At 45.0% G+C, this 10,348-nt stretch overlaps 1 pseudogene; it reads left to right on the plus strand.

Moving 5' to 3' along the window:
- The first annotated feature begins 8,886 nt into the window (after positions 1 to 8,886).
- Positions 8,887 to 10,348, plus strand: part of LOC144293141 (tubulin alpha-1A chain-like) — a 2,024-nt pseudogene continuing 562 nt past the window's right edge.

A 10,348-nucleotide genomic window follows, 5' to 3' on the forward strand; every position in this document is an offset into this window, starting at 1 on the left:
TCCATCCTCTAGACTTTCTTGTTCTTCTGCTGTCCTAGAGGTCACTGGGCATGTGACTTCTGACCTCCAAGCCAATTCAACAATTCTTTATGAGCAGAGTCTACAATGGTGCTGAGTTCTGAGAGAGGGGAGGGATGGGATCCTTTTGAAGATGTCCTGCCCCACTCATCTTAGGTGCTTACAGTCTCGTAGGGGAAACTGTGACACATACCTGGATGGTGGCAGAACAAAGCACATGTGACTAGCAGGAGGGAAGGCTCTAAGATCCCATACTTACTTATTCACCTAAATGTTAAGGCTTCAAACTCATTTCCCATCCGCCCATCTAGACTCTCAACTCTGAAAATGCGGTCCTTTGTCCTGAAGGGGCAAAGAATCTTATTAGAGAGACAAACCACAGAAAAATTAAAAATTTACTAGCAATGCCCAGTAGTATTTGTAAGGACGTGAGTGCTCTCATATGTCAGGATAGCTTTGGGGACTCAGAGAGAAGACAGTGGTGAAGGCTCCTCAGGGCAGGTGGGACTCCAGTTGAGTCCTGAAGACCCTCAGAGCTTGTGGTGGCAGAAGCATGGAGGCATTCTCAGCCCTAGGGGATATAGTGGGAGATTTGAAGGGAAAAGAACAGAATGAGTAAAAGTGTGAAGGTGCTGACAGCAAAAGGTGTTCCCAGTTATGAGTGGGTCAGGAGCGGCTGGCATTAGCTCCTGGGGAGGTTGGGTTTTATGGGGAAGGAGGAATAATCTATGTTCATTAAATTAAACTCATGATAGACCTGAGTGCACCTTTAGACTGGTGGAGGCCCATCATGCCTCCCTAGTATTGTTCAACCTTCCCTGGTGAGTCTGCCAGGGAAGAACTCAGGTATGCCAAGAGCTTTGGCAGGGCAGGTGGCCTGAGCAAACAGGATTAGGAGGAAATCTCTGAGAGGGAGGGACGGTTTTATAATTCATCATGCTCAAAGACTTGGGGGCGGGGTAATGTGTTGAAGTGATAAGGATTAACTGGAAGAATTCAATAAAGGAGGTTATTCCCAGGAATAATGAAAGAGACACTGACAAGGATTCATGGCAGTCACCTTCCTTGGAGAAAGGAGATCAATCAGAACGTCGGCAGGAAACAGCCAGAATATTTTGTTGCTCACATTCACGTCTGACCAAAGGGCAATGGAGAGCCCCTGGTGTGCAACCAGAGAGGGTCCTCCAGGCAATCGGTAGGAAGAAGGTAAAGCAGGGGGGCTGCCCCACAGTGGTTGAGCCTGTGTAGAGGATGATGGACTCAGGAGCCAGTGGGGACCAGGAGGGAAGCAGGTGACATGGCATTGCACTGAGCCAGCATTAATCCAGGCTTAAGATGAAATGTTAGAGAAAAAACAAGGGCGAAGAAAGGACCTATGAATCCGATGCCATTCAGACTCGGGAGAGGAAGGCATAGAGAGAAGAGTTGAAAGCGGCAGGCCAGCGAGGTCGGGAGCCGGGAGGATAATGTGCAGTGACCAAGATGGGGTAAAAACAAGATGACCATGCAGAAAGCAAAGTTCTGAGAACAATAGGTCATGGTAAAGAAGAACAAAGACCCCAGTGCTCATGTTGTAGTCCCGAGAATTCCGTTACACAAAAAGGCCTAAGAGCATCTGCCAAACGCAGTGACAAATGCCCGGCTGTCCGGCTGGGCTGGGAAACTGGGTTCTGTGGAAAGTGTGGACGTACAGTGAGCCCTCATGACAGAATGGGACGTGCAGGGTCTTGCACTCCAGCAGGGATGCGCAACACCCTTGGCCGTGAGGATGACTGTAAGTTCTCATCCAGGCCATCCAGGGCGCTGGAATGTCCTATGGCAGCGTTGCTCTGACGACACTCAAAATACAAGTCAGGGTCTATCTCAGTTGCCAGTGTTTTATAGCTTCTGATAGTGCTCCGTGTTCTGGATGGGGAAGAGTAGGGTACCTTACAAGGGACAATATGACACAGTGGTTGAAGGGCAGGCTCTATGCTTCATAGCCCTGCTTTGTTCCTTTCTAGTGGTGAAAACATTGGCCTTGATTTATGATGTGCAGAAGGTATAGAATGATAATACCCACCTGACAGGGTTGTTGTGCATAATGAACGAGTGCACATGTGTTAAGTGCTTGGAATGGTGTGACATGTCAGTCATTAGGGTTTATTAGAATTTGCAAGCCCAAAATATTGGGACAGGAAGTAGAAGGAGGCCCTAAATTGAGGGAGGAGAAGTTACTTTTAGGTTGCATATGTGGATTACACATTGGGGGGTCAGAGAGATGGAAGGGGTTTCCTATTGAGGGTCTGGGTGGGACCCTTCCTGGGTTCACTGGCATTTCGTACTGAACTAAGTCTAAGATGCAGCCAAGGGCCTCACCCATTGACCGAGTAATCAATAATGCTTGCCCTGGCTGAGTTGTGTGCTGGGTCATGGGCTTTATTGCTCTCCACCCTGGAGATCCTTCACAGGGTCCAGCTTTTTGATAACTGAAGAAACAAGATCAGAAATTTGGGTTCTGCCACTTGCTAGCATTTTGACCTCTGTCTTGGGTTTCCTCCTCTACCTCAGAGAGCTGTCGTTGAAGTCCAATGAGCAAAGTAAGCAGAGGCAAGCAAAACCGAGTCCCTGCTGAGCACTGTTTACAAAGCTAGCATGCAGATTAGATTAGAGCCCTAACTGAAATTTAAATTATAAAATTAATAGAGTCTATCCGTAAGATAATGTACTTACGGTGAGGAAGGACTTATTTTCAAAACTTCAAAAGCATAATCACAAGACTCAAAGTTAATGTGATCCCTCTAAATAAAGGATTTCTGGAGAACAAAAGACCCAACAGTCAAAGATAACGAACAGATAACAGATTGGGAACGGAGGGCACAATCTCTAAAGCCAAAAGGAGACTGGTGTCTAGAATAAACAGGACCTCCTGCTCAACCACAAGACAGAGAGAACCCAATAGAAAAATAGGCAGAGTATAAGGGGTAATTTTCAGGATAAGAAACTAAAGATCTAAACAAACATGTGGAGAGGAGTTTACTGGGTACAGTATAAGTACAAATTAAACCAATGAGATATCACTTTCCACCTATTTGGCAAAAATTTACAAGCTGAGTGACACCACCTGTGTTAGGGATGTGGCGCTATAAGCTCTGTATATAATGGGTGGTGAGGTGTGTGTGGGGGGTGTAGCTGTTCTGCAGAACAATCTGCCATACTTAGCCAGACAATCTATATGTATGCCACACAACCAACAACCAGTAATCCACTCCTGGGAGTGTGTGTGTGTGTGTGTGTGTGTGTGTGTGTGTGTGTGTCCCCTGAACCCCCTTATGCAGGGGACATATGCATAAAATGCTCATCATAGCAGAGGATTCTGGTGGGGACAGGGAACTGGGCACAATCCAGGCCCCTTCAGAGCGGGCATGGACGGGTTAAGGCCTCGTGGCAGCATTCTGTTGAACATCACACAACCATGAGAAGAGGGTAGATACAACAGCAATGCAGGTGGGTGACACTAACACAGTGCCAGAAGAAAGCCTGCATGCATCCTTATTTACAGAAACAGCCAACAGAAATATAAAATTTTTAAAAAGATTTTATTTATTCATGAGAGACACAGAGAAAGAGAAGCAGAGACATAAGCAGAGAGAAGCAGGCTCCATGCACGGAGCCCGATGTGGGACTTGATCCCGGGACTCCAGGATCATACCCTGGGCTGAAGGCAGATGCTTAACTGCTGAGCCACCCAGGCATTCCAGAAATATCAATTAAAATACATGCATAGGGAACAAAAAACTGAAATTGCAACAGGGACAAACAGGAAATATGTCAGGATGGTTGTTTGTGGGGAAAAGGAGAATGAGGATTGCACTAAGAGGAAGTAGCTGTATAAAAAAGGATTTAGCACAGAAACTGGCATGCAATAAGCACTCCCCCAGTATTATTACTGATTAACCAGAAAGAATAGCAACGAGATTTATAAGTTGAAGTATTATGCCACACACCCTAAGTGTGTACAGTGCAGTATGTTGACTGTAACTTTATAATAAAACTGGAAGGAAGACAAAGAAAAGTCCAGACAGTGAATGCTACTCCTCAAGTGCACATTTTGATAAGTTCCAGGAGCAGACAGTGTTGGATTAAAATTTAAAACTTCAAAAAAATAAAAAATAAATAAAATTTCAGGACCCCTGAGTGGCTCAGTGGTTGAGGGTCTGCCTTAGGCTGGGGGCATGATCGCTGGTGCAGGGATTGAGTCCCTCATCAGGTTCCCTGTGAGGAGCCTACTTCTCCCTCTACCCTGTGTCTCGGCCTCTCTCTCTCTCTGTGTGTCTTAGGAATAAATAAATTAAATCTTAAAAAATAAAATAAAATTTAAAACTTCAAAAAATAAATAAATAAAATGTTAAACTTCTGCTCTGAAAAAGATAATATCAAAAGAATTAGAAGACACAAGCCACAGACTCAGAGAAAATATTTGCAAAAGACACACCTGATAAGGACTGTTGTCCAAAATATACAAAGAACTCTTAAAACTCAAACATAAGAAAACAAAAAACCTGGTAACCTGGTATTTTTAAAGATCATTTATTGGGGCACCTGGGAGGCTTAGTGGTTGAGCGTCTGTCTGCCTTCGGCTCAGGGCGTGATCCTGGAGTCCCAGGATCAAGTCCCAAATCAAGCTACTCGCAGGGATCCTGCTTCTCCCTCTGCCTGTGTCTCTGCCTCTCTGTGTGTCTCTCATGAATAAATAAATAAAACCTTAAAACAATCTCCCCCCCCCAAAAAAAATAAAGATCATTTATTTATTTGAGAGAGAGAGCAGAACAAGTGAGAACATGAGTAGGGAGAAAGGGAAAGGGAGAAGAAGGCTCTTCACTGAGCAGGGAGCTCAATGTGAGACTTGATCCCAGGACTCCGGGATTATGACCTGAGCTGAAGGCAGATGCTTAACTGATTGAGCCACCCAGGCGCCCCCAAACAACCTGGTTTTTAAAATATTCTATGCTCATGGATTGGCAGAATTAATATTGTGAAAATGTCAACGTTACCCAGGGCAATTTACACATTTAATGCAGTCCCTATCAAAATACTATGGACTTTCTTCAGAGAGTTAGAACAAATTATTTTAAGATTTGTGTGGAATCAGAAAAGACCCCGAATAGCCAGGGGAATTTTAAAAAAGAAAACCAGAGCTGGGGGCATCACAATGCCAGATTTCAGGTTGTACTACAAAGCTGTGGTCATCAAGACAGGGTGGAACTGGCACAAAAACAGACACATAGATCAAGGGAACAGAATAGAGAACCCAGAAGTGGACCCTGAACTTTATGGTCAACTAATATTCGATAAAGGAGGAAAGACTATCCACTGGAAGAAACACAGTCTCTTCAGTAAATGGTGCTGGGAAAATTGGACATCCACATGCAGAAGAATGAAACTAGACCACTCTCTTGCACCAGACACAAAGATACACTCAAAATGGATGAAAGATCTAAATGTGAGACAAGATTCCATCAAAATCCTAGAGGAGAACACAGGCAACACCCTTTTTGAACTCGGCCACAGCAACTTCTTGCAAGATACATCCACGAAGGGAAGAGACACAAAAGCAAAAATGAACTATTGGGACTTCATCCAGATAAGAAGCTTTTGCACAGCAAAGGATACAGTCAACAAAACGAAAAGACAACCTACAGAATGGGAGAAGATATTTGCAACTGACGTATCAGATAAAGGGCTAGAATCCAATATCTATAAAGAACTTCTTAAACTCAACAGCAAAGAAACAAACAATCCAATCATGAAATGGGCAAAAGACATGAAGAGAAATCTCACAGAGAAAGACTTAGACATGGCCAACAAGCACATGAGAAAATGCTCTGCATCACTGGGCATCAGGGAAATACAAATCAAAACCACAATGAGATCCCACCTCACCCCAGTGAGAATGGGGAAGATTAACAAGGCAGGAAACCACAAATGTTGGAGAGGATGCGGAGAAAGGGGAACCCTCCTGCACTGTTGGTGGGAATGTGACCTGGTGCATCCACTCTGGAAAACTGTGTGGAGGTTCCTCAAAGAGTTAAAAATAGACCTGCCCTACGACCCAGCAATTGCACTGCTGGGGATTTACCCCAAAGATACAGATGCAATGAAACGCCGGGACACCTGCACCCCGATGTTTATAGCAGCAATGGCCACGATAGCCAAACTGTGGAAGGAGCCTCGGTGTCCAACGAAAGATGAATGGATCAAGAAGATGTGGTTTATGTATACAATGGAATATTCCTCAGCCATTAGAAACGACAAATACCCACCATTTGCTTCAACGTGGATGGAACTGGAGGGTATTATGCTGAGTGAAGTAAGTCAGTCGGAGAAGGACAAACATTATATGTTTTCATTCATTTGGGGAATATAAATAATAGTGAAAGGGAATAGAAGGGAAGGGAGAAGAAATGGGTAGGAAATATCAGAAAGGGAGACAGAACATAAAGACTCCTAACTCTGGGAAACGAACTAGGGGTGGTGGAAGGGGAGGAGGGCAGGGGGTGGGGGTGAATGGGTGACGGGCACTGAGGGGGGCACTTGACGGGATGAGCACTGGGTGTTATTCTGTATGTTGGGAAATTGAACACCAATAAAAAATAAATTTATTATTAAAAAAAAATAAGCCAAAGGGGGCAGCCGGGGTGGCTCAGTGGTTTAGTGCCTGCCTTTGGCTCAGGGCATGATCCTGGAGTCCCAGGATGGAGTCCCACATCAGGCTCTCTGCATGGAGCCTGCTTCTTCCTCTGCCTGTGTCTCTCTCTCTCTCTCTCTCTTTTTTTTTTTTTTTTTGCCTGTGTCTCTGCCTCTCTCTCTCTCTCTCTCTCTCTCATGAATAAATAAATAAAAATCTTTAAAAAAAAGTAAAATAAGCCAAAGGCATTAGAGACACCTTACCAAAGAAGGTATACAGATGGCAAACAAGTGGATGAAAAGAGGCTCTACATGGTGTCATTGGGAAGCGCAAATAAAAACGATGGTGAGATACCACTACACACCTATTAGAATGGTCAAAATCTGGAACACTGGCAACGCTGAATGCTCTTGAGAATGTGGAGCAACAAAAACTCTTCTTTATTGCCAGGGGGAATGCAAAATGGTACTGCCACTTTGGAAGACATTTTGGAGGTTTCTTACACAGCCTAATGTGCTCTTACCATACGATCCAGCGATATGCTCCTTGGCATTTCCCCAAGGGAGCCGAAAACATGTTCACAAAAAACCTGCGCATGATGTTTCTAGCACTCTGATTCATCATTTCCCAAACTTGGAAGCAGTCCAGATGTCCTTTGGTAGGTGAATGAGTAAATAAACTTTAGGGTCCATCCAGACAATGGAATATTGTTCGGCGCTATCTGGCCATGAAAGATGTGGAAGAAATTTAAATACATAGTACTAAGTGGGGGCGCCTGGGTGGCTCAGCAGCTGAGCATCTTGCCTTTGGCCCAGGGCGTGATCCTGGGTCTGGGCATCAAGCTCCCCTGCCTGTGTCTCTGCTTCTCTCTCTGTGTCTCTCATGATTAAATAAATAAAATCTTAAACAACAACAACAACAACAACACATAGTACTAAGTGGAAGAAGTCAATCTGAAAAGGCTGCAAATTGTATGATTCAAGTATGTGACATTCTAGAAAAGGCAAAACTGTGGAGACAGTAAAAGGATCAGTGGTTGCCAGACATTGAGGAGGGGGCATTCGTTGGCAGAGTACGGAGGATTACTAGGGCAGTGAAGGCACTCTGCATGGTATTCTAGTGGTGGATACATGTACCTTTTTTTTTTTTTTTAAAGATTTTATTTATTCATTCATGAGAGACACAGACACAGTCAGAGACACAGACAAAGGGAGAAGTGGGTTCCTCACAGGGGGCCCAATGCGGGACTCTATCCTCTGACCCAGGATCATGCTTTGAGCCAAGGCAGACGCTCAACTGCTGAGCCACCCAGGCGTCCCCATGGATACATGTCCTTATATGTTTGTTCAAACCCATAGAATGTAGGACATCAAGAGTGAACCCTACAATAAACTGTGGGCGTTGGATGATCATGATATGTCAATTTAGATTCCTCCTTGGTTTAAAAAAAAAGTACCGTTCTGGTGAGTGATGTTGATAATGGGGAAGTCTATGCATGGGGGCTGGGGCAGAGTGTGTATGGGAAATCTCTGAACTTTCCTATCAATCTTGTAAAACTTAAAATTGCTCTTAAAAAGAAAGAGAAAAAAAGAGGCAGAGTCCACGTCTGTCTTGCCTCAGCCATTTTTCAGGAGCCTGGAACGGTATCTGGCAATGAATATGTTTTGAATGACTGAACAAAAGCTGGTTAGTGTTGGAGTTGCTCAGCAGAACGCTTAAGTCGTGTACACAACCCAGATGAACATTCTGGTCCTGTCCTCAAATTGCTGAGTTAGAATTAACCACATTTTGTGTTCCTACATCTTGCCTACAGAGATCTCAAGGCCCAGACATGTCAGCCGGCTGTCCCTACAATGCCATCTCCCTTGAGTGAGAACCCAAGGCTCTTACTGTTAACTCTGGTGGCTTCCATACCTTTCCGTGAACTCTGGTGGAGGAGCTGCCCCGCCAGGGTTTGTTGATCCAGGAAGCGGTAGAAAGAATTCGGTAAGCTAAGGGAAGTGAGTCAGCCTCTGGCCGCCACACACAGATCCAAACAGAAGGGACAGCAGACTTCAGGGCATGAAGAAACACATCTGACAACTTTGTTATTACATCAAAAACGCTGGAGTCAGCAGATGCGCGCAGGATGTGACAGGATCTGTTTTGACCACACCCCTCAGCAGTTACAGGACAACCCAAAGGGGAAAGCCCAGACAACCATGACTGGCAGAAAAGTGGCCATTTGGGCAACTGTCTTATATTTTACAAAACCATGCCTTCAACAGGTAAGGCAGGGCCTTCACGTCACTGTGTGTGCACAGACCACACTGCTCCCCGAAAACGGCTCCTGACCACAAAAATAGAATACCACCTGGTCCGTGACCCTCCTGCATGAAACCATCACCTCTGGTAGCTGGGCTTCCTTAGCAACTTTTAACGAACTTCTGCTGATGTTCCCGTATTGCTCATGGAGGCCATGGGCTTCCTAGGTGAACTTCGGGCCAGTGGTGTCAAACATTGGTTGCCCATTAGAATTACTCAGAGAGCTTTTAAATATCCCAGCACCCAAGCTGCCCCCACACCAGAACGTTTGTAAAGATTTATTAAATAAAATGTGAAGAACTATTCCATCAGTGAAGTCCAGTGCCAGGGTGTTTGGCCTGTAAGTGAGAATCATCTGCCCAAGGCACAGCCTGCTGGGCCTCCCTCTATGGGTTTCAGGGGAAAGTGCCTTTGCTGAGGGCATAAGTGGGACCTAAGGGTTTTCAACGAGTCACCAGAGACTCAGCATCGCTCCTCCCAGAGCTCCCCTTTGCCTGGTGCTAATCAGAGAGGATGCCATGAGAACACACTTCCAGCCTCTAGAGAAACTTTCAGCATATGGTGGTGGACAGGAGTAGGGTGGTGAGGGTGGGGCTCTGTGGGGCCCACTGCTTTTCCTCCCCCTCTTCTCGACTCCATCTCAAGGAGGTCTGTTCCATAGTTCTCCCAGCATGCAAGGGTGGGACTGGATTTAAGGGGACAAGATAACAGATGTAACTGAGAAGGTTCGAGGAGATTTGACCCTTTCTGTCAGAGTTAGGGGCTGGCAGTGATGGTGGCAACTGGGCTCTCTTCTTTACAGAAACTCTCCAGGCAGCTGAGACTAGAGATGACAGTAGCTAGTTTGTTTTTCTTTCTTTCTTTCTTTCTTTCTTTCTTTCTTTCTTTCTTTCTTTCTTTCTTTCTTTCTTTCTTTCTTTCTTTCTTTCTTTCTTTCTTTCTTTCTTTCTTTCTTTCTTTCTTTCTTTCTTTCTTCTTCTTTCTTCTTTCTTTCTTTTTCTCTTTCTTTCTTTCTTTCTTTCTTTCTTTCTTTCTTTCTTTCTTTCTCTTTCTTCTTTCTTTCCTTTTCTTCCCTTCCTTCCTTCCTTTGTTCATTCCTTCTTTTGTTTCAATTATTTATTTGAGAGAGAGAAAAAGAGAGATAGATCGGGCACGTGGGTGGGAGATGGAAAGAGGGACAGACCTCCATCACTGCTTCCCTCAGATTTGATGGAGGCCTGAATGTGGATCTGACGGAGTTCCAGACCAACCTGTGCCCTATCCCCGCATCCACTTCCCTCTGGCCACATATGCCCCTGTCATCTCTGCTGAGGAAGCCTACCATGAACAGCTTTCTGTAGCAGAGATCACCAATGCATG

The sequence above is a fragment of the Canis aureus genome, chromosome 21 (genome assembly GCF_053574225.1).
Source record: "Canis aureus isolate CA01 chromosome 21, VMU_Caureus_v.1.0, whole genome shotgun sequence".
NCBI classification, from domain to species: Eukaryota; Metazoa; Chordata; class Mammalia; order Carnivora; family Canidae; genus Canis; species Canis aureus.